The sequence below is a fragment of the Lycorma delicatula genome, chromosome 2 (assembly GCF_047948215.1).
Source record: "Lycorma delicatula isolate Av1 chromosome 2, ASM4794821v1, whole genome shotgun sequence".
In the NCBI taxonomy this organism is placed as follows: domain Eukaryota; kingdom Metazoa; phylum Arthropoda; class Insecta; order Hemiptera; family Fulgoridae; genus Lycorma; species Lycorma delicatula.
In genome coordinates, this window is record NC_134456.1 from 121,724,448 (window position 1) to 121,747,618 (window position 23,171).

General features: G+C 30.6%; 1 long non-coding RNA gene across 1 annotated transcript in view; it reads left to right on the plus strand.

The window, feature by feature from the left end:
- The first annotated feature begins 244 nt into the window (after window positions 1–244).
- Window positions 245–23,171, plus strand: part of LOC142320243 (uncharacterized) — a 28,724-nt gene continuing 5,797 nt past the window's right edge. Inside the window, exon 1 of the long non-coding RNA XR_012755325.1 lies at window positions 245–367. This is a non-coding gene — a long non-coding RNA (uncharacterized LOC142320243). The remainder of the gene's footprint in view (window positions 368–23,171) is intronic.

Genomic DNA, 23,171 nt, shown 5'->3' on the forward strand with positions numbered 1-23,171 from the left:
AATAACAACAGTAATTTAGTATTAGACAACGCATAATGGATGGTCTAGTTAAAAAAATTGATGGTGAAAGAAGCAGTTTGCGAACTAAATTTTAGATGGAATAATTTTGTTGTTTAAAAGTGTGGTTGTTGTGTCTTACGGGCGATGGTCGTTAGAGTAGGGGGGGGGAAGGAAGACAAACGTCATGATGGTAAACTAAAGAAATACAGGCAGTTGTTTAGTCTTGCATTATTGGCGGGAAACTGTCGGATATAATTACTCAATTCACCGTACCTTTAAAGCCTCTAGCCAACAGTGTTCTTTAACGTAACCTAATCAACGCATCCATTGTACATCTCTATTGGTATATTCCTTATTACTGATTAAGGTAAGTTTTATTTGCTTTTCTAATATTAGAATTTTTTAAACAATTATTTGCAGTTATTTTATTCTTTGTTTATATTATTCAAATAAAATACGAGTAAATTAAGCAATATTTTTAACAAAAATTCTTTCGTATAAAGATTAGAATTACTGAACAAGAAAGCACTTCAGTATAATGTAAATACACCTTAAATAAAATTTCACATAAACACATACACAAAATATTTTATTAAACCTCCCCTTTGAGATTATTGAGTGCGATGTAACACCCGATAAACCGTCTTTATTCTGTTCGTTATTTACACACAATTACTGTCATTGTATTTACTAAATTAGTATCTACTCAATATTCCATTTTAAAAATATTTATTAATTAAAAATGTTAGAATCCAGTTTACACTTGTTTATTTTTACGAAATAAATTAATAATTATTTATCTTAATAATGTATCTAAATAGCAGTGAAACTGTGTCGAAAAAATAAATAAAACGAATCACGTTATATATTAGGTTATTCGACCATTAATTAAGAAGGAAAGTAAAATATATTGTGTATCAAATTAACTGTCTCATATAAGCAAAATGTATTTCACGAGGAAAAAGAGAGTTTTTAAGTATCGAATTTAATATTTCATTTTAGATATATTAACAAGTTTTAAGTCGGGTAACTAGAATGAAACGTGCTACGCAAGAAAAAATTTGCATCGGTATCGTTATCAAAAATATACTCTGATTTACTGGAGCTCCTTAGTTCGATTCCCAAGTAGCTTACCGTTTGTTCACCGATCTCATTCGTGTCGTTAAATATTCATAAATGAATAGATTTAAGAGGATAGGTAGTTTGACGAACTTATCATTGTTCTGTCACTCAAGAAAATATTTTTAAATAGCGAAGGAAATAGTGAATATTTGTAAATAGTGATATTTTTTGAATAGTGTATTTTTTAAATAGTGCTCTCTCTCAAAAATTTGAAAATTTTATCTGATTTAATTTTTGTAATTACAAAGGTTTTGCTATAACAAATTTTGAGTGAGAAAAAAAAATTATATTTATATAGAACAGTATATTTCAGTATTTATATATAATTAAAATTGTGCGCGCGCGCTTCGGTTACTATACACAGAATACTATTCTTAATAGGGAGGGAGCTTGTATATGAAACAATTCTAACATTTTGTGATTGACAAATGCTATGTTGCCATTTATACTGATTTTTTTCTTCCCCGTTGACTCTTCACCCGCCAAAATCGGCATCTCTTATTTTACTCCGTTGCGTTTGACTTATTCAATACCTTTACATAATAAATCTTGCAACCAGTAAGGAAGATGAAAAAAAAAAGTCAGTCTTAAATTCTCATTCAACAATATGGTTGTACTATTAATGATTTTGTCGTTTATGTAGTAGTGTTAAAAAGTTTAAAAAAATCATACTTAATAACTTTTTTGTTTATGTTAATTTTTTAATTTGTATAATACAGTTAGTAAAATGATCACTGATCTTATATATCCGATCTGTTGATTAACCGGACCTACATATTTTATTTATCCGTAAAATTTACATAAATCATTGCTTGATTTAAGTACTCGAATTATCAGAGAGATTTTCTTGTAACAAAATTCAGAAATAATTTGTGATTCAAATTAAATATAATCTGAGATTAATGTTTATTAAAACGTCGACATATCTCAAACATTTTGCGACTTAAAAGCGATGACAAATCTAAGAGAACTTTGATAAATCTTAAATAACGTTTTTGTTTATGGTAATTTTTTAATTTGTATAATACAGTTAGTAAAATGATCACTGATCTTATATATCCGATCTCCTGATTAACCGGACCTACATATTTTATTTATCCGTAAAATTTACATAAATCATTGCTTGATTTAAGTACTCGAATTATCAGAGAGATCTTCTTGCAACAAAATTCAGAAATTAATTATAATTCAAATTAAACATAATCTGAGATTAATGTTTATTAAATTGTCTAATATTCGGATCTCCATACCTCAAACATTATGTGACTTAAACGCGGTGAGAAATCTGAGAGAAAAATAATTATTAAAATGCCGGAAAAAAAATCGCTTGTTTAACCAAGACTCAGATTTAAACAAGTTTGTATTTATAACGAAGTTATTAGTTATGTAATTTCACAGCCGATGGTAAATAATGGCGTAATGTGCTAACATTTAACTTATCACTCCTTCATTCTCCTTCATTCGAGATTTGTAGGATATGAGAAATACCAAATCTTGCTGGGAATAAACCCAGAACTTTCCATTGACGCTACTACTCTCTCCGTCGTACGTGTTTCCTCAGCATCATTCAGGAAATGCTATTATTCTGTTTTATATTTGGGCTAGTTATAGGCTGAAATTTTTTCATTGTATTTTATTCATTTATTAATTATTAACTCGTAACAAAAATAAAGCTAATTGGCCAACCCGTTAATTTAAATAATTATCGATTCCTCGACTGTTCCGCTCACAAAATCGTTTTTCTGCATTTACACTCTCAGGCTGTTCCTTCATAAAAATAAAGATTACAGGAAAGTAATTTGGAAGTCATAAAATCTTTGTAGGCATTTTATTAAAAGTGAATTAAACTTTAAAAATTAATGATTGTCTCCTCCAATAATATTTTATGGGGCCCGGTGTATATGATTTTTTTGGCATCTTATAAAATTGTCTTTTATAATTTTTTTATTATTATCATTTTTTTAATTTCAGAAATTAAAAAATAATAAATTGTATTATTTTTTATTGTTATATTTATCAGAGACATGATTAGTCATAAATGTGTCATAAATAAAGTACGATTCATTTGTCCGCTTGTTTAAATGTAAACATCTGTCATTTTTTTCTTAATTGTTAATGAACGAACTTAATTATTGTTAAAATTATTAATGTATGAATCTTTAATTTCCTTTAAAATGTTGAAGAAATAACATTAGTAAGTTCTACGTCTGTTCTAGCTAGGCAGCATATTTAATATACAATTAAAAATGTGAACTTAATTAAAAGTATGAAACTATTGCAACAATATAATGAATGATTAATTCAATGTAAATTTCAAGTAAGATACTTGGTTACCCGGCAGTTATTTAATGTATACACAACCAACGAATTACTCCGCGGCTGGAATTGTTGTACAGGTATATACACCCTTCCCTGCGGTGAAAGAAGTAAAGTTGTCATTTGTACGACTGAACTTCATTTCCGTTTTCAAAAGGGTAGTTACGTGAAACTGCTTCTTCCTAATTCTCCTTAGCGAATTCGCCAGCCGTAACTCTATAACAAATTGTTTTCGGACATAAGTTTGTAGAACTTCTTAATTTCAAGCTCTGGAATCGGTTCCCAAGTTTTTTCACTTTCTTCCTATATCATTTTGTGTAGGTATATGTATATATAATTACATAAATTAAAATATAAAATCTATAGTTTATATTTTTTATTGTTTTTAAAAACATCATTTACGGGAAGATATTTTCTTAACTAAAAGTTTGAATAAAGTTTATAAATTCAATGCGTCGATGAACTTGAACGTTTAGAAATATCTAGATGGGATTGCTCTCCTGTCGCAGTGAGAAATATAATTTTTTTTATTCTATGAAATAATTTCAAACAATCGGTACACGGTTCATAAAAAATATGTCAGATTAAAATTAAGTTTGATTTGGCTATATTTATTCCTTATAATATTTAACAGAACTATGATCGGTATAAATATGCTGAAGGTCCGATAACGAAATTATTGCTGCAGTGCATTTTTAGTAAGGAATTAAATGATCTTTCGACCCCTCAAAATTTGCGGGCACCCACACGCACCAAAGAGAGAGTGAGAGCATGAGCGAGAGAATTCTCGCGCTGTCTGAGGTAGACTACTGTTTAAGACAAGGGGTGATGATACTGACTGTGATGTTACATTTACTTTCCAAGAGCGACTCTTACTTTTATAATTGTGTTCTCTAAATAAGTATACGTTTTCTTACTAAATTTTTACAGTATTTTGTATTTCATTTTATTCGCTAGTGAAATATTAAATCTCACATTTTAAAATATTTAAATGTTAGCAGAGTGATAAATTATAATGTTATTACTTGTATTTACGAGCGTAAACAGTAAAAAAAAAAAAAAAAAAATTTTTACTGTAGTTAAAATGTAGTACTAGGTACTACCGGGTTCGAATTCCGGTCAGAATTGGCTTTTTTATACGTTTTATTAAAATTTAAAAATAAAAGTAAATGAACTGGATGTCGGTATATTGTCGATTCAAATAAAAAAACGTATTAGATATTAATATATATAAGAAGAATTAACAAACATAATATGCGACGATTATTAACCGTTGGTAGCCGCTTTATTATGGAGACAACACCGCCCTTCTGTCGCCGGTTTCTCGCCGACAGACTAATCGTAGAGCGTTAGAACAGCCTTCAATAAACACATGCTTTACACGCTACAATATAAACTCATATTTTGATAAATAATTCAACGATTCTATAATATACATTATATTAAATTAAATTAAAAATTCCAACCGCGCCTGAGATTCGAACCCTGACCTTCCGGACGAAAGATCCCACCTAACGAGGTCAGTCGGCACACTATTTGTCTAGTTGTCTCGATGCTTGTTGAAGTATTAAATAACATTATATTTTTTGTAGTTATAAACATAAAAGGATTACATAAATGTAGGAATGTAGGTTTTTTATAGCGTCTAACGCAATGTTGTATTTATCTAGCCGTCTTACTTCTATGTATTAGAACCTTAAATTTAATCGAGTTAATTACAAGTTTTACCGATTACTTTTTTTATCCTTTAATGCTTTATTTCATTTTATAAATTAGTTTATAACATTCTATCGTATTAAAAACTGGCCGACCAGTCGATATAGTTTAATGTAGTAAGATATAGTTTAAGAATTTGGCTTAATTTTTAAATATCTCATTAATTTCATCAGCCTCATATTCCTTAAAATATACGTGTAGGATATTACGAGGTCGTATTGTAAATAAAACCGGAAAAATTTATCTGTTATTATTTAATATTAAAATTTTACTTTACAAAACGGATAAACTATCGTAATATTTTTAATATGTTTATTAAAATTAAAGGAGATTAATTATAATTTTTATAAAATGTTATTAGTATAAAATAATAGACTAATCTTAATTTAATTTAATTATACCGAATGTCTACATAAGAAATAGGACTACTAACAATGTTTCCCGCATAGCAATATTGACCGTTACACGGTTGTATTTAAATTGTATCGCGTGATGTAGTACTGGCCTACGGTAGCCAATCAGAGCGAAGGAAGCCTGCGTTTGTAACCCCTCTCTCACCCTCCCAACATCGTCGCATTAGTCACCGACTGACATTTTTTATCTGACGTGTCCAGCTACAAAAAAAAAATTAAACGAAAAAATTATTACCTCTAAAATTCCTCTTTACAAAATAGTCCTCTTTCAGCGTATATCGATACAATTTTACCAATTGTATTTATCATCGGCTATTGAACAACTTTTTTATTTATTAAAACATTTGCTACTATAAAAAAAATATTTTATTAATTTATCATTAAACATATCGTTTTAAACTTAATCTGAATTTTTTTTAAAAATATAGCGTAAATAATATATTTACAATAAATAAAATAAAATTGTACATTTTAGTATTTTTTTTTTTACTTTTTCAAATAATCACAAAACATAGTATTTTATTTTAGATAGGGTATTCATTCATAAACGTAATAAATGATAACGATGATGCAAGGTTAGCATTTCATTAAAACGCTTGAAAGAAACACAGTGTGATTTGACTCGCTGTAATGAAATCGGTTTAGTCGTCTCATGAAAATTTGCTACTTAATTAGACGGTCCAAACATTTTACATAATGTACTACAGAAATGTTACTATTAATGGGAATAATATTTATGCAATTAGCAATGTTATTTCTTATTGAGAAGTGGATCGTACAAACTTTTTCATATTTAAAGTTTAAAGTTAGGATTTGCACGGCGGGTCGGTAACTTTATGTAAGAATTCAGTTTCCACGAGAATGGTTACAAAGGTTTATTCTGTTTTGTGTTTTTGTTTGTTGATTTATGCACGTCCAAGTCGGTGATACAGTGAAATGTAGAACAGAGACTACAATTTAATTTATACTCAAATTAGTGACAGCGTATATCTAAGTAGATTTTCAAACAATGAGTTATTTTCAATTGCAATATTTGTAATACCACTACGTTAGCAAACGTATCAAAGTTCTGAAAAAAGTTGTTTTTTTCTTCGTATATTTCTGTAAACTATGTTTGGAAAAATTCTGTTTGTTTTTCGATAAACGGTAAAATTTTATTTTTTCACGTTAGGCAAGGTAGGCGACTGCCTACGGCGGCAAAATTTATTTTTTAGTAAAAAAATAAACACAACTCATAAAAATATATTTCGATTCCTTTTATCTAGACAATAATGTTATTTACTATTTATTAGTAGTTTTGTTTATTTTTTAAAAAGTATATTTAAATTATCTCTGAAAATAGTAGGTACTAGTTTTAGTTGTTAACTCGTTAAAAAAGTAATTTTTTTTCTCGATAAAACAATTTTCCGTTAATCGTATTAGTATTATTGTCTTAATTCAGTTATATGCCATTTTTCTGGCTAACATGGTTTTTTTTATAAGTCTGTTTTTTTAATTTTTAATTTTTTTTAAGCTTGGGGGCGGAATTTTTGGGGTTTGCCTACGGCGGCAAAAACGCTAGAGCTGACCCTGCGTGTTTATCTGTTTTAATTTGACGCGTTAACTTTATTCTCATATAAAATGGAAGAGTAATAATTCAAAATTAATCGAGATAAAAGCTAATTAATAAATAACAAAGGAAAATTTATATTTCAAAAAAGTCTATATTTTAACGCGCCAGCAGGAAGCGTTTACACCGCTTTTAAGGCCGTTATCACAAGATCTGACTGACAAACACTGTGTTAAAAAAACTTAGCGCTTAATTAAAACCCGGAACCTGTAGGTGAAAGGCAGAGATGCTACCACACCGTCAGGAAAATCTATGATATTGTTTTTTCAAAGAAATCTAACAAATCATATACATCTCCATTTTTACTTTCCCGTTTAGATAGCGCTATAGGTATAGAAGAGAAAGTATTGTAATCGGTCCGATTTGGGAATACGCGGTTTTCACTGGATCTTGACGTTTTGATACCTAAGGAACCGAATAAACCAAAAAGCTGGATGTAAATTTTTCGGATGTGTTTGGGGTCGGCCCCTAAATTACTTTATATCTCCAAAACTACTGGACCGATTTTGACCAAATTCGGTCAGATTACTTTTATATATGAAGCATTCATTTGACTACTTTAGAGTTATTTTTGTGGGGGTTGTTTTGTAGCAAGTCTATAGCAAAAACCACTAACATTTGATGATTTCAAAGCAAATATTCGTTTTATTATTTATGGAATTCAATCTGATTTAGTGAACGAATTATGCAAAATTTTGATATAGACTTTGGTTATGTCATGCAAAGCCGTGGAGGCCATACGATTGATATTGATTTTTGGACATAATGTAACATTGTAAGCTTCGAAATAGAACACGATTGGTTGATATTAGACGTATTTTTTATTTTATAGAAATTTTACTTTTTGCGTTGAAAATGAAAAAACCCTATATACAGACAGGATATACAAATAATATAAATAAAAGGTTAAACTAAAAATTTTAATTTACTAATTATCGGCTTAAACCAATCACAATTTTTTAATAACAATACATTAGTTCGTCCAGCGACCAAGTGGTGGCCTGTCCCAATCCCCCGTCCACCGTCCGGAGTCTGAAAGTAATGATGTTTATTAATTAAACAAACCATTTGGCGAACGTTATTAATTAAACTCTTTGAATCGGTATATCAATATATAAAACGTGTTTTGTGAATACAGGGAACCGTTTCATTTCTCATTCTATATTCCCTAGTATGCTTGAAAAAAGGTTTTTTTTTTATTGAAATTGTTTTGTTATATTTGTTCGTACAAAAGTTATGTATATATATTAAAGAGAGTTCATGAGCAATTACAAAACTATGATATATAGTCTAAAATTCATTTTATAATTACACTGCTACTTGTGCTAGAAAAAATAAAGTTTTATTAAAACGGATAATAGTCAAAACAAACGCTATTATATAAGAAGTGATAATGTATAGAAAAACTATATAACAAAAAGTCTTGTACGTGACCACTTTGTAAACCAGCGTTGAATGCACTAATTTCAAAGCTAAGTAATTGATATGTTATAGAAAATAATTTAAAAAAAGTTAATTAAATTTATTTTAAGTAAAGGTTATATTTAAAAATAAAAATTCTAATTCAAATTAAATTAACTTGCATTCCTATTTTAATAAAAGAAAAAATATTTAATTAAAATTAAAGAGATACTTCTTTCCATGCAGTGTAAACATTTTATTTGCTTTACTATGCGCGCGAGTGTGTGTGTGTGTGTGTGTGTATGTATGTATTCAAACGTAATGGACGCACACTTAGATCGCATAGACAAAAAAACAAAAGAGGAATAAAAGAAGTGAACAGATTTGTTAGTTATTTATAATAAATCGTTAAATCACAGTCTGCTTACTCACTAACATCTGTCTCTCTCTCTGCACAAATATATATATATATATATATATATATTAAAACGTATGAACACTTGTTACATGAGATACAAAACATCAACCTTGACTTGTTATTAGTAATATACTGGACAGCTGTCGTTATTTTGTCTATAGAGATGACACAATGTTAAATGATTTATGTCTTTATTGGTTCTCTTACGGTTTTTTCTTTTCTCACTTTTGTGAGAAAAGTAATTGGTTTCACTTCTTTTTTTAACGGTATTGTTTGTTAGTTGCTTTATATCTTTCTTTGCTAATGTATTTAAACCGGTCGTATTCTTTCTAATAAATGCAATAACATTTCTTCAAGGCTTCTTTTTCCTTGAAAGACATCTTTACCACCATTTGAATTATTAAAAAAAAAAAAAAAAAAAAACAATCATTTCTTTAATCTTTTCTCTGTTTTTTTCTGTAAAATATTTTTTTTTCAATTTTGGACCATTTCTTAACTAAGAACAGGGGATGATTTTTAAAAATAAAATATTACTTGTACGTATTTCCGTTTCTTACCCTGATTAAGAAAAAATATATACTGTCCCTAAAGTCGCTTGACCGAGAATTACAGTATTTTAAAAGCTGAATCAATACTTGTGCTTTTAAATCGACAATTTTTTATAGATAATAAAATCTTTTATACATTTTTTAAAAACCATACAAGAATTGCTCAAAATGCTCCCCATGTACTCGTACTTCAACACATTTTTACAGCGTTTTTTTACATTTGTATCAATCTTTTGTACAAATGCTTGTTTCCGTTTAACACTGCTTCATTTTCTGGATATGGCTGGAGTTTGAGGAAATTTTTCTCCTAATTGCTGAACGACTTCATCGCTATGGTCTTCCACCATTTTAGGAGAAAAACGTAAGTTAGTTTATAGTTCGTGGTTAATTTACAGATCAACACTGGTAAACATGAACAGTGAACTACTTAATCGCATGGGAAAATGAAAACAATATAAGTAGTGTGTCACCAACCTAACAAATATGACATTTTTTAAACGACATTCGTCATATGACATAAAATATTAATATTTTATTTCACCGTCAAGCGACTTTTGGGACACTATATTAGTAATTAAAATTGATTATTATTATGAAGAAAATGAACTGGTATTTGGAGCTGAAAACATTTAAACATATATATATATATATATATATATATACACAGGTGTATCACGAAGTTCTTCTTCCGTAACTTTCATAACATATTCAAGTCGTGAAAATAATGGATAAAGTTCATACAAACATGACTTAAAATGCTTCGTTTTCGAGTTACGACTAGTAAAAGCTTGCTCGGATTTCAGCTACCCGGTGAAATGAGGTCGTACTGAAATTTTTAGGACGTTAATTAAGGAGTAGAATTACAGATTTGTTATGATTTTTAACCTAAAAAATGGAATAAAATATGTCCTAGAACCGTATTTGCAGTTTTTTTTTAGATATCTGTGGTGAAAACAAATAAATTAGGATAAAAAACCTGTTTTTATGTTTGATGTACAATAAGTTTATTAAACGGGTAATAAACCATGTGTATATATGTATGTGTGTGTGTGCGCGCGCGCGTGTGCAGGTGATCCATTTAACTCGACAACCACTGACGTGATCTGAACAATTCTTTTACCAATATTTTAATTAAACCGAAAGAATGATTTTAATTAGAAATTTATCCAGGTATCTCCATTATCGTGGAAGCTTGAACTTTAAACGTAATTGCGGTAGTATTTTATAGCGTCAATGTTTTTACGGTATAGTTTTAGTCGTTGAATAAATAATTTCCTAACGAAAAGCTGCGTTATTTTACATGCTGAAATTTAAAGGTGAAGATTATATTTATTTACTAGTTTATTTATCAAAGTCGGGTAAATTGTTCTTGTGATGTAAACCATTAAAGAAAAAACCGATGCGGTCACTACATGACTTCCTTGTTCGACTATTAAATTACATATACGCATTTTTAAAAATTGAAAAGTACATAAAATTTTATTTCATTAATAACTTATTGAATTCGAATTTATCGTAAAACACTTTACAATTAAAGATTAATAATTATTAATAAATTAAACGTGAACTTTATTTTTATAATTAACATTATTACAATCGGTATACTTCAACTAAAATAATTAACTTTCCACATAATTTTGCGTATATGTTAATGATAAGTTAAACAGACGATGAAGCGCATCGAACGAGTACTGCAACAGAACTTTACTCGATGAGAGTCTATTCAGAACTGAATAATTATTCTGTACACTTTGGATGCAGCTGCATCGGTAGATTTCTAAATATTAAGTGATAAGAAGCACACGTGGCTTATGGAATGCAGTGCGTCAGGAGTTTACGGTAACATACTCCCCCATCCACAAATAAAACACCGTGGGTTTGATTTTCAGGCACAGGTGTTTTTTCCTATAAATATTTCAATATACAATACAATAATAACAATTACAATTAATATACAGTATAATATTATTACCCAAATCGATATATCAGCTGTGACCGTGTTATTTTTCATATTACTTTTTTTTACAGATATTAAAAGGAATAGTTTAAAGAAAAATAACAGTTTAAGTCTCCAAGATTTAATTCATAATTTTAGTGAAAAAAATCTTGTCGAAGGTAGATGTGCTGAATATGGAAACAGATTTAATACATAGAATGGAAATTCATTCTTTAGGAAAACTGTTGATCACTCAAACAAAATTATTCGAAAATGACGGAGTATGTTTACGCAAAATAACTGAAACTAAAGGAATAAGATAGCGTCTAATGATGCTTACAAACTATTCGGGAAAAAATATAAAGTTAAGTGCAATATTTCATCACGGGCAGTCAATGAAGAAGGACGATCATACTAGCACGATCAAAATTGGATTAAAGCTAATGATTCATTTATAGCAAAAAAAAGTTGGCCACGAAATTCCAAAAACGTTTACGTTTTAGTTTTAGAACAAATTTGCTTTTTTATTAGGTAACTGAATACAATCGACGAAAAGTTATTAGCAAACGCACAACAGATACCGGAATTATTATAAACATAAAAATAAAAACAGTTTCAATTTAACGAATGCACAAAAAACAAAATACAGATGATATCAAAACTCCCAAAACAATAAAATTGTTAAGGTTTCGATGAGAGTTTGTTGTCGATTGAAAACATCGAAAATCCAAATTCAACAATTTATTTAATTATAGCACTTCAAAAAGATATTGTCCTAATTAAAAACGTACAGTTATGTATAAAAGGCGTCATAATAATTGTTATAACTTAAATTGAAAACATTAAAAATCGAAAATGCAAAAAATCTTGCCGGCCCAATATCGTACTTCTAAGAACGAATTTGAACGAAACTTCAATATTTTACGCTTACCATTATCATTTATTGTTCTACGTAAATGCACTGCGATCTCAACAGTAAGTTCAACTTTGTCCGTTACGGGGAAAAAATTCTATAAAGAACAATAATCAATTTCTGATTTCAATAAAAAGATCAGTGTTGATCAAATATCAATATCAGGGGCAGTACGGGTCGATGTGACAATTTAAAGTGAATGTTAAACACCTTAATATGCGAATTAATTATCATTTATCTAATTATACATTTACTAATTATACATTTTTACTAATTGTCTATTTATACATTTATCATATATTCCTAACGGTTAAAATGTCACATAATATTAATCGTATGTATTTTTACCTTTAATAAAACGGTTCCTTGATATTTTGAAAATTCAAAGTGATGAAATCATTTCTAATGTCACCTTCACTCTAAGGTATCATAACTTCCGGTACTGCCTCTAATTGTGTATTAATTAGCTTGGGAAATGTTAACTTACTGAATAAATATTAATTATTAATTATATTTCAATTTTGTGTACGAAATTTACGTTTTGTTTTGCTATTTTCAAATTATACAACATTTTTTTCTGGAATTGAATTAATTTTTGAAACAAAGAAAATTACGAACCGTTAATATTTTTTTTTTTAGCCGATTAATTATTTTCAAAGATTGAATCATTTGATACTGTCATGAATTAAAAATAATAATCAAAATTTTTTTCATTAACTTTAAACATCGTTAAAAATTAAGAGATAAAAATGTTAAGTATATTTTCAAGAAAAATTCGAAAAAAATATATAAAATAAGATGCACATTATTTTGCATGATACTTCCGAATTGCATCAAATTATTTTATACCGTACAACTTCTTATAAATGACTAATTAGGATTTAGAACTAGAGAATGATCGCTCGTATGATTTGCATTGTGAATTATCACCTTTGAAAAACAAGTCAGGAAGTAGAACGCTCGCTTACGGATCATTAATTATTACGATTTATGAAGTCGTTTAAAGTATGAAATCGGGCCGGCAAAAGTTTTTGCATTTTCGATTTAAGGCGTAAAAATTATTATCTCGTCTTTTATACATATCTGTACTTTTTTAATTAGAACGATATCTTTTTGAAGAACTATAAATAAATAAATTGTTGAATTTTGATTTTCGATTTTTTGATGTTTTCAACCGACGGCAAACTCGTCGAAACCTTAACAATTTTTTTATTTTGGGAGATTTGATTACACATTCACATATGTAATAATGCCTATTAAATTACACATACGCGTTTTTAAAAGTACATAAAATTCTATTTCACTAATAACTTAAGATTTTTTTTATTGTTATTATTGAATAATTTATTTATTGTAATTTTTTTTTAAATCAGGAGTTAATAAATAAATCAATATATTTAATTTTAAAAAAAGTTAAAAAAATAAAAGGAGATGAAGTCTGACTCGAACCGATGTGCCTTCCCCTTATAGATCCAAATGTTTCATTAATTAAGATTTCATTTGGCCATAACTCTGAAACCGTTGTAAACAAATACCACTTATGATATATCGTTGAAAAGCTCTCGATAAAACCTTATTACTACGGTTAAGAAAAAGTCTAAAATCCAAAATTTCCTTGGATTTTAGGTTTTTTTGGATACTTTTGGTTAAGTCGATTGCAGTGAAAAGGGGAGGTGCACAGCTAGATTTTACAACAATCCTACATCCAAAATTTCAACATACTACCGCTAATCGTTTTCGAGTTATGCGATATACGTTTATACATATATACATACGTACGTACAGACGTCACGTCGAAACTAGGCAACCTGGATTTAAGGATAGTCAAAATGGACATTTCCGTTGAAATCTGCAAACTGAAATTTTTCGCGATTACAATACTTTCTTTAGTTCGTACAAGGAAGTAAAAATAAGAATATACAACGAAACTCTTAATATAATTCGACGCAATATTTCGGCGTACGAGAAAAGGCTTTTATCTATATATATAAAAATGAATGTTTGTCTGTCTGTGTGTTTCTTATGCCTTCCTAAACCGTTCATCCGATAGCGTGAAACTGTGGTTGAGATATTTAGAAAAATTGTATTTTTGGACCGATCTGGCTCATATTCAAAATATACATTAGTTACGTGAAAAGAAAACTTTATTCAAAAACTATACCCGCTAGGTGGCGCCGGTGTCGTGATATTTACGAAACAAATATAGAAACAGACTTTCTTTTTCTATATATATAAAAATATATATATATATATGTAAGGCAATGTTCATATGTCCGCTATAGACTAAAAAACTACTGGACCGATTTACGCGCGGGAAAAAAGGGAAGAAAGGGAAAGGAAAAGGTTAAATTTTGTGAAGTTCCTTAATGTTTTATCAAACTTTTAATTATGTTCATTTAAGCTATAAATATTCTCAAATCTAGCAATAGCGAAGCAGCGTCGTGTCTTCTAGTATTTAATAAATTTACCTTAGGATTATTACGTATTAATACATTTAAATAATTAATATGAATTTTAAACATTTTTTTTTGTCTTCAGTCATTTGACTGGTTTGATGCAGCTGTCCAAGATTCCCTATCTAGTGCTAGTCGTTTTTTTAATTTTCTGGTGACCCCTTCCTTAGTAGTCCCCACCCGGAGATCCGAACGGGGGATTATTTTATCTCCGGAATATTTTACCAAGGAAGGCGCCTCCATTATTGTTATGTGAAAATGCAGAGAGCCACATTTTCTTGGAAAAAAAGCAGCTGTAGTTTTCCATTGCTTTCAGCTGCGCAGTACTCAGAGGACTGAGTGATGTTGATACGGCCGTTTAAGTCGTCCTGACTCACGCCCCTAACAACTACTGAAAGAGCTGCTGCCCTCTTTCAGGAATCATTCCTTAGTCTGGCTCTCAACAGATACCTCTCCGATATGGTTGCACCTTCGGTCCAGCTACTCTGTATCCCTGAGCACTCAAGCCCCCTCACCAACGGCAAGGTCTCATGATTCATAGAGGAGGATTTTAAACATATCTGTTTTCATTTTATAATGACGTCACTTATATAACGCATTATTACACCGATAAAAATAAATTTATTTACCGCCTACATCACATTCGACATAAAAAATAAACTTATTGAATTTCTACTGTCGGGCAGAATCGGAATGTTTAATTAAATTTATAAATTTTGTATAAATTACTCAAAATCTGAAAACCAAAAAAACCGCTCAAAAGAATTTTCGGTACTCTTCCTTTAACCGTCAAGAATAGAGAATAGTTATTAATTAATTAATCTAGCAGTAATATTGAAGTTATTAATGTATCAAGTCGTTTTGTATTTAAACGATATCAATATAGTCGGCCTCGTTGAACTAGTACAACACGTCCACACTGTTCGCGTTCATATAATTCCGTATCTAGCCGGTTATTAATCACCGATTAAACGACATTGTCCAGTATTATTTTTGCTTTTCGTCGTCTATCGTGAATTTTGTGCGATTACAACTAATTAATTTGAGCCCGTATACGATTTAATAGCTGTAGGGATGGGAACGCGATCCACAACTCCGTCCGTAAACAAAACCGATATGTAACCGACTTTAATAAACAAATAGCCGCCCTATATCAAGAAAGGCTCGGCAACAAGAGACTATTGACTGTGTTTTGCGATTAATAGCGGGATATACATCTTGCGTTCCTTTGCGTTCAGGAAGACTCGGTGCTAAAAGTCCTAGCGGAAATATAGAATACTGTGCAAACATTAATAGAATTTTATCGCCGAGCGAGTCGAAGGTTTAAGTGAGTTTACATATTTTAAAACCGCATTTACTTTTTGTTTATGATGAACCGATCGGGGGCCTTTTCTGTTTTCCCCTCAACGGGTTTTTTGCGTTACGTATTACGTATTAGTAATCGGTCATGTCTGGTTATTTGGTACAGCATTACTAGACATTGGTGTCGCTGCCTGTAATTAGTCTGTGTCGATTTTATTCAAACGTTGATCTTCCAAATGTACCCGAGAGAGGTACATTATAAGCATTATCGCTTATAATTATAATCTTTTCTTTCTTTTTCCTGATTAGCCTCCGATAATTACCTTTCAGATAATACTTCAGAGGATGATATGTATGAGTGTAAATGAAGTGTAGTCTTTTACAGTCTCAGTTCGATCGTTCCTGAGATGTGTGGTTAATTGAAACCCAACCGCCAAAGAACACCGGTGTCCACGATCTAGTACTCAACTGTGTAAAAATAACTGACTTTACAAGGAATTGAACGCTGGAACTCTCGACTTCCAAATCAGCTGATTTGGGAAGACGCGTTCACCACTAGACCAACTCGGTGGGCTTATAATTATAATCTAACCAAACTTAACGTACGCTCGCTAACCTTGACTAGCGAGCGTTGGTTAAGTTTGGTTAGATTATATTTATAATTTCTCTTGTTTGAGCGATTACTAAAACGTAATACGTAAGTTAAAAAAAACATTGCGGGAGGAAAACAGAAAAGGTCCGATTAATTCACCACAGAAGCTTTTGCAACTTGTAAGAGAGAATATGGAAATGAAAATTCTTAGCGCATGAAAAAATGTCACGCCTACCGGGATCGAACACGAGACCAACGGAAAAACGCTGAGATACTACGGAAATATTTTTATTAGAATATCCTAGAACGACAAAAGTTATTTATCTGATTTCTTTTATTCTAAAATCAGTCTAGAAACACATTTTTTTTTTTTAAAGTAAATTTTGTTTTTAAGATTACTTTTGGAGCGTTTGTTGTTACTTCCTTTTATAAAGCAAAGGAAGTATTGTAATCGCGAGAAATTTCGCTTTTCAGATTTCAACGGAAATATCCATTTTGACCATCCCTGAATTCATTTTGACTAGTTTCGGCGTGACGTCTGCACGAACATATCTCGTATAACTCAAAAACGATTAGCCGTAGTATGTTGAAATTTTGTATATACGACTGTTCAGACATAAATTGTGCACCTTTCCTTTTGGTTGCAATCGACTAAACCAAAAGTGTCCAAAAAAGCCCAAAATCCAGGCAAATTTGTATTTTGACTTTTTCTTAACCGCAGTTATAAGCCCTCATTGAGAGCATTTCAACGATGTGTAATAAGCGGTACTTATTTCATCGGTTCCGTAGTTATAGTCAAGTAAAATTTTAATTAATGAAATATTTGGATTTTAGGCGTAGGCACATTGATTCGAATCAGACTTCATCTCCTTTTTTTAACCTTTCTTTTTTTATTTAAATATATTGATTTATTAATAATTAACCTCTCACTGTAAAAAAAAATTACGATGAATAATAATAATAATAAAAAAGAAACAACAAAGTGAAAAAATATCAGCAGTTTTTAATGAAATAAAATTTTATGTACTTTTCTTGTGTAAATGTAATTTAATAGGCGTACAAGGAAGTCATGTTGTTATTATTAGGAGAGCGGTTATTTGTTTAAAGGACTAAAAGAGCAAAAAACTGTATCTACAATTTTTAATTTTACTTTCTGTTATTGATCTGTCGTACGAGTATTAAAAAGCTGTTTTGATAATGCATACATCTCCGCAAATGTTCTTGACTGGGAATGAACTAATATACTTCAATTAATTTTAATATAAAACATGTTTTCACAGCGATTGTAGTAGTATAGAAACCTCAGCCTTTGGATCTGGCCGACCAGTTCTGAGCACAAGTCACTGATCTAGAACCTGAGGTTTTTTTTCACGGAGAGCACCGCCACTTTCCAGTTAAATTTTCACCACGAAAGCGTCTATATACTACAAAAAGCACACCAAAACACGACTCTGTTTTCTTCAATAAATCAACACGTTAAAAGATTGATCCAGAACCCGAGTAAGTTATTCAATACATTAAAGAAGATCGATCCCGTATATGAGTAAATTATTCATTACATTAAAAATAACAAATAAAATAATTTCTACTTATGAAGGTTGTTTTATTACTTTGCCGGTTAACGGCGAGTAAGCCGCTACATTTTCATATATTAATAAACAATACGCGATTGTATTTGGTTTAAAATTCTCTTCAACTTCAATATTAATTTCCCTCTAAATCTTCGTACGGATAACAGTTTGAATTTATAAATACTTTAATATTTTTAACGTTGCACGAATCAAATTCCGATGCATTTTTAGTAGCTTTAAAATCTATCGGTTTGAAAGTCTACAATAACGATCTAGATTTGTCCAATTGTGATGATGTTTTTACATTCCAAACCGTAGATTTTGTCTGTGGCACTATTGGATTCTGATGAATTTCCTAACTGCAAAACGGTATGCGCAATTCGTCATTTTTTTCTCTCAATTTGGCCAATTCCAACCGATATTGACGCGATACCTTTTAAATATGGTACAAGCCATGCAACATCTGTTATTTCTAGTCTAGATTTATGATCTGAAACCGTGGTCAGTATAGCGTTTACATCATCACTAGTTCGTTTCAATAACAATTCTTGCCTGTTGTTTTATAATTATTAAAACGCCCCATTGTCGTCTATATTAATTTTATTTGAACCAGTAACAATAGAATCGAATTGTTTGTCATTAAAATTACATTTTTCATAATAGAGGTCACGGCTACGTTCTTCGTGCTGGCCACCTCTTGACCGTTATTTTGTAAACAATCTCATCGAATAGAAAGGCCCCGCCAAAATTAACCAATTCTGGTGTTGTTGATTTTTTATTATTTTCACCAAGTTTCCCACGAATACGTAGACAACTGTAGCCCGGAACGGTATACTCCTCCGGTTGATTTATTATTATTATAATTTTATCATCCGTTTTAAAGTTGTTTTCGAACGGGGTGTGTTTATATGTTAACGATTCGTCAGTAGACGCGACTTTAAATAATTCATCTCTATATAAAAATAAATTATTTTTCATTTCAACAACTTATTGGTGCTTTTTAATTTTCCACCGACAATTTCAAATCCTAGAGATTTTAATTTCTTAATGCTTTCCTCTGTTAGTTTATATTTAACATCGTCATCACAGTCACTTTTATATGGCATTTCTAATAAAAATAAAATAAAAATCAAATTGCAACAACTTATTCGCATTCTCTCAATACCAACGCCATGCTTACTCGTTCGCCGCGTAAATTTAACAACTGATCGTTTTCATCGGTCAATTTTATTATCAAGTTGGTAATTTCTTTTTCATCTACCGGTACGAGTGTAATATAAAATGGACATTTTTCAATCGTTTCACCAGATCGACACTCAGTGGGAAATCATACAAAATGCAATCTTGTTTCTCGTTTTTATATCCGCCCGAAATAATATTACATTTTACACGTATTACATTTAAAGAAGCGATATTTATTATTCGATCTGAATGATGTGTTTGATTTGGTTTGCAAATTCTCGCCCCATAGCCCAATAGATTGCCAATACTTGAATCTGTTCTGAAAAATCTATCCACACGGTGCTTTTAATTTCACATTGTAACGTATTGGTATTCGCCTTTAACGCGATTGATTTTTTAATTTTCTTCATTTCATTTTGTATATATTCACCGACATCTTCAATTTCATAACTACCCGTCGGTATTATGTAATTTTTCTTTGTAAATTCATAATTGTTATTTTCATCTTTTTTAACGTCCTTGTCGAACGCAAAACACAATTTATTATTTTTGTTTTCTTCAACATTTGGAATCGTGTTGGCCGTCACCGACGGCCAACACGTCTTAAGCCTGTGTCGTCAACAATTGTTAATGTCAACACGTTTTAAGCCCGATTCGTATTGGCCTTTTGAAAGTTCTATCGGAGGAAAAAAAAAGTTTTTTTAATCGACGAATCGTTTCCATCGATCGACAATAAACTCGACATGTCTAAAATGAGAAAAATAAAAATTAAAATGTACAATTTATTCCGATAAAAATTCCAAACACAATCGACCACAAATTACAACATCATCATCGGCTTGATATCTGTTGTCATTGTACGTTACGTTATATTATAAAGCTTCTTCTTCGGCCAAACCCATTATAAAGGCTGCATGTTTATGTTTAAAATTTTTATTAAGTTTATCAATTTCAATCATTTGTTTCTCCTTTTTCATTACTCTATAAAGACAAAAAAGGAACTTAAAAACGATCATTTTATTAACTTAAACGTTACGTTAGAATGTTAAACATTACGTTATACGTTATGTTAAACGTTACGTTCAATAATGATGAATTTATCGATATTGTTTCCATATCGACCTTTATTTTTACCCTTTTTTTTGTCGATGGCTAGAAAATTATATCGGTTTGTATTTCAAACTTGATCGCACATCGATTTATAATCATCAAAAGACATGTCGACGTTTACATGATCATCGTAAATGTGTTTTAAATTTAAATTGTCTTGTTTGAATAAAATTAAAAAATTGCAATTGTCACGTACGAGTTGTTTTGGTATTTTGGTATATGTTTGTGTTAGATAAAAACAATCAATTTTATTACGACGTCCCCGTGCAAAATAAGCACCGATGTTATTTTGTTTCTCTCTATTACATCATCAAAAATCATTTTTGAATGCGGTTCAATCGCCTCTGGTTGAGGGACTTGATCGTTTTCAGTATATTCATAATAGCCCGTTTCAGGATTCATCATCGTTAAATTTGACAACATTCTATGGAGAGGTTGATGAAGCGATTTTGAGAAAATGTACAAGTTTTGAAAACGAACACCGTTTTCTTGAACTGAAAGATTAAAAACTACATTTGTTCTACCACAATTAGATGGGCCGCATACAATATATCTAACGGTGATTGGCAATAGAGAACCATGTTTAAATTTGTTTTTAAATGTACATCCACCCAATACATTTACAATGGGGAGAACAATGGAAGCAATCGCCTTTCCGTATCTTGCTATTCATTTACCATTCAACGCCATCAGAGATTAATCCAGTAACAATGTAATCAAAATAAGAAAGGCGATAGATAATATTTAAAGCAATAAAAAGAAGCAATCGCCTTTTCATATCTCGCTATTCATTACCATTTGGTGCGTTATTGAACTTTAAACTTGGGTGACGAGGCAGATGGGGTGAATTTATGAAGAGAGACTACTTCTGGATAATAAAAAGAGAAGACTTCACCGAACACAAAAGGAAAGTAAGAAAAAAAAAAAAAGATAAAACTAAATGTCTGCAAAATAAATGTAGTAATTTTAATTGTTTTTTTTTTGTCTTCAGTCATTTGACTGGTTTGATGCAGCTCTCCAAGATTCCCTATCTAGCGCTAGTCGCTTCATTTCAGTATACCCTCTACATCCTACATTCCTAACAATTTGTTTTACATATTCCAAACGTGGCCTGCCTACACAATTTTTTCCTTCTACCTGTCCTTCCAATATTAAAGCGACTATTCCAGGATGCCTCAGTATGTGGCCTATAAGTCTGTCTCTTCTTTTGGCTAAATTTTTCCAAACGCTTCTTTCTTCATCTATTTGCCGCAATACCTCTTCATTTGTCACTTTATCCACCCTTCTGATTTTTAACATTCTCCTATAGCACCACATTTCAAAAGCTTCTAATCTTTTCTTCTCAGATACTCCGATCGTCCAAGCTTCACTTCCATATAAGCGACACTCCAAACATATACTCTCAAAAAACTTTTCCTGACATTTAAATTAATTTTTGATGTAAACAAATTATATTTCTTACTGAAGGCTCGTTTCGCTTGTGCTATTCGGCATTTTATATCTCTCCTGCTTCGTCCATTTTTAGTAATTCTACTTCCCAAATAACAAAATTCTTCTACCTCCATAATCTATTCTACTCCTATTTTCACATTCAGTGGTCCATCTTTGTTATTTCTACTACATTTCATTACTTTTGTTTTGTTCTTGTTTATTTTCACGCGATAGTTCGTGCGGAGGACTCCATCTATGCCGTTCATTGTTTCTTCTAAATCCTTTTTACTGTCGGCTAGAATTACTATATCATCAGCAAATCGTAGCATCTTTATCTTTTCACCTTGTACTGTTACTGTGAATCTAAATTGTTCTTTAACATCATTAACTGCTAGTTCCATGTAAAGATTAAAAAGTAACGGAGATAGGGAACATCCTTGTCGGGCTCCCTTTCTTATTACGGCTTCTTTCTTATGTTCTTCAATTATTACTGTTAAAATAAAATAAAATGCTAAACATTTTATTCCAGTCTACGTTATTGAATGCCTTTTCTAGGTCTATAAACGCCAAGTATGTTGGTTTGTTTTTCTTTAATCTTCCTTCTACTATTAATCTGAGGCCTAAAATTCTTCCCTTGTCCCTATACTTTTCCTGAAACCAAATTGGTCTTCTCCTAACACTTCTTCCACTCTCCTCTCAATTCTTCTGTATAGAATTCTAGTTAAGATTTTTGATGCATGACTAGTTAAACTAATTGTTCTGTATTCTTCACATTTATCTGCCCCTGCTTTCTTTGGTATCATGAATCATAAATATTACACACCAGTTTGTATAATCTATCAATCGCTTCCTCACCTGCACTGCGCAGTAATTCTACAGGTATTCTGTCTATTCCAGGAGCCTTTCTGCCATTTAAATCGTTTAATGCTCTCTTAAATTCAGATCTCAGTATTGTTTCTCCCATTTCATCCTCCTCAACTTCCTCTTCTTCCTCTATAACACCATTTTCTAATTCATTTCCTCCGTATAACTCTTCAATATATTCCACCCATCTATCGATTTTACCTTTTGTATTATATATTGGTGTACCATCTTTGTTTATCACATTATTAGATTTTAATTTATGTACCCCAAAATT